Consider the following 3,492-nt stretch of genomic DNA (forward strand, 5'->3'; position numbering starts at 1 on the left):
TGTGGCCTCTCCCGTTGCAGAGCACAGGCTCCGGACGCGCAGGCTCAGCGGCCATGGCTCACGGGCCCAGCCACTCCGCGGCATGTGGGATCTTCCCGGACCGGGGCGCGAACCCGTGTTCCCTGCATCGGCAGGTGGATTCTCAACCACTGCGCCACCAGGGAAGCCCCACCCTGTTGTTTTTAACCCTCATACTCTACTAACATCCATTCCCACAGAAAGTAAATTCTTTACCGTAACTGATTTATGCAGTACATTCCTTAGCATTCCAGCTAATGAAGCTAGCCGATACCTTTTTGCCTTCACTTGGGAAGAAACACAATTCACCTGGACAGTAATTCTTCACTGTTCTATTGAGACTCCTTTCTACTTCTCACAAACCCTGAAGGCTGATCTGGATGATATAAAGTTCCCTATGTGTTCTACTTTGTTGCAATATGTGGATGATTTGCTTCTTTGCTCTCCGCCTCAAGCTTCCTCACAGGAAGACAGCATCCACTTGCTAAAGCTTTCAGCCCTAAAGGGACATAAGGTTGCCTAAGAAAAACTGCAGTTTTCCCAAATCCAGGTTTGATATTTAGGGCATCTGATATCAGAACAAGGGCTATACCTAGATCCAGATAGGCTTCATGGTGTCCTAAGTTTCCCCAAACCCCAAACTAAGTACCAACTGCAAGGTTTTCTTGGGCTAGTTGGTTATTGCTGAAATTGGATTCCAAATTTCTCTGTTATGGCCAAAGCTCTGTATGTTTTACTAAACAGTAACAACCCCAACCCAATTTTATGGGAAGAACTGGACAACATAGTTTGTAAGGCCTTGAAGGAGAGTTTGATGAACCCACCTGCCCTTGGGCATCCCAATTATTAGGTTCCCTTTTTCCTTTTTCAAAAGGAAAAAGGAAGGAATGCCCTTGTATATGAAAAGGAAGGGAATGCCCTTGGGACACTCACCACAAAACATGGAGACCACCACTGATCCATAGGGTTTTATAGACAGCAACTGGACCCTGTGGCATGGGGATACACCCCTTACCTTAGAGCCATTTTGGCCACTGCCCTTTTGGTTAAAGCCACTGAGAAAATTGTTGTGGGATCCCCTTTAACTATTTTTCTACCTTATGCAGTAGAACTTCTCCAGAATTCTCATCAGCCTCAATATTTTTCAGTCAGCTGCCTCACCTTCTATGAAGTCCTTTTGTTAACTGCTCCTCACATAACTCTTTTATGTTGTAATAACCTTAACTCTGCTACTCTTCTCCCCTCTGTCACCAATGTAGTCCCTTAAGACTGCTTAATGCTCACAGACCACCCCCTGACTCCTCATGATGACCTACAGGAAATGCCTTTGGGTAATGCTGAACATGCTTCACTGATGGTTCTTACTTAAAAGGTGATGCTGGCAAATACTGTGCTGCATATGCTATTGCAACTCCTTTTGATGTTGTTGAGGCAGCATCTTTACCTATGGCCACCTCAGTCCAACGGGCTGAATTATACACTTTTACTTGGGCTTGTACTTTAGTCAAGGACAGAATTACCAATATTGATACTGATAGTAGATATGCTTTTAGAGTAGCTCATGATTTTTGGAATGTACTGGAAGCTTCCAGTGGAAATTAAATTAATTTCGCGCCTATGTTCAGGAATTACTGAATGCAATATTTTTACCTGCTGCTTCAACCATTACTAAGATTACAGGGAATTCTAAACTTGAATCACTGGAAGCTGAAAGAAATCACCTTGCTGATATTTCTACAAGGAATTCTGGGTTTTTTTGAATTTTATTTTATTTACTTTTTATACAGCAGGTTCTTATTAGTCATCCATTTTATACACATCAGTGTATAAATGTCAATAAAATCTCCTAATTCGTCACACACACACACCCCCACTGCTTTCCCCCCTTGGTGTCCATACGTTTGTTCTCTACATCTGTGTCTCTATTTCCGCCCTGCAAACTGGTTCATCTGTACCATTTTTCTAGGTTCCACATACATGCGTTAATATACGATAATTGTTTTTCTCTTTCGGACTTACTTTACTCTGTATGACAGTCTCTAGATTCATCCACGTCTCTAAAATGACCCAATTTCGTTCCTTTTTATGGCTGAGTAATATTCCATTGCATATATGTACCACGTCTTCTTTATCCATTTGTCTGTCAATGGGCATTTAGGTTGCTATAATTTTTGGAATGTACTGGAAGCTTCCAGTGGAAATTAAATTAAAATGGCCCCTATGTTCAGGAATTACTGAATGCAATATTTTTACCTGCTGCTTCAACCATTACTAAGATTACAGGGAATTCTAAACTTGAATCACTGGAAGCTGAAAGAAATCACCTTGCTGATATTTCTACAAGGAATTCTGGGTTTTTTTGAATTTTATTTTATTTACTTTTTATACAGCAGGTTCTTATTAGTCATCCATTTTATACACATCAGTGTATAAATGTCAATAAAATCTCCTAATTCGTCACACACACACACCCCCACTGCTTTCCCCCCTTGGTGTCCATACGTTTGTTCTCTACATCTGTGTCTCTATTTCCGCCCTGCAAACTGGTTCATCTGTACCATTTTTCTAGGTTCCACATACATGCGTTAATATACGATAATTGTTTTTCTCTTTCGGACTTACTTTACTCTGTATGACAGTCTCTAGATTCATCCACGTCTCTAAAATGACCCAATTTCGTTCCTTTTTATGGCTGAGTAATATTCCATTGCATATATGTACCACGTCTTCTTTATCCATTTGTCTGTCAATGGGCATTTAGGTTGCTTCCATGACCTGGCTATTGTAAATAGCACAGAGAAATGTCTATTTAGGTCTTCTGTCCATTTTCTAATTGGGTTGTTTGTTTTTTTAATATTGGGCTGCATGAGCTGTTTATATATTATGGAGATAAGTCCTTTGTCCATTGATTCGTTGGCAAATATTTTCTCCCATTCTGAGCGTTGTCTTTTCGTCTTGTTTGTAGTTTCTTTTGCTTTGTGAAAGCTTTAAAGCTTCATTAGGTCCCATTTGTTTATTTTCGTTTTTATTTCCATTACTCTAGGAGGTGGATCAAAAAAGATCTTGCTGTGGTTTATGTCAAAGAGTGTTCTTCCTATGTTTTCCTCTAAGAGTTTTATAGTGTCCGGTCTTACATTTAGGTCTTTAATCCATTTTGAGTTTAATTTCATGTATGGTGTTAGGGAGTGTTCTAATTTCATTCTTGTCCATATAGCTGTCCAGTTTTCCCAGCACCACTTATGAAGAGACTGTCTTTTCTCCATTGTATATCCTTGCCTCCTTTGTTATAGATTAGTTCATCACAGGTGGGTGGGTTTATCTCTGGGCTTTCTATCCTGTTCCATTGATCTATATTTCTGGTTTTGTGCCAGTACCATATTGTCTTGATTACTGTAGCTTTGTAGTATAGTCTGAAGTCAGGGAGTCTGATTCATCCAGCTCCATTTTTTTCCCTCAAGACTGCTTTGGCTATTC

The sequence above is a fragment of the Physeter macrocephalus genome, chromosome 1 (assembly GCF_002837175.3).
Source record: "Physeter macrocephalus isolate SW-GA chromosome 1, ASM283717v5, whole genome shotgun sequence".
NCBI lineage: Eukaryota > Metazoa > Chordata > Mammalia > Artiodactyla > Physeteridae > Physeter > Physeter macrocephalus.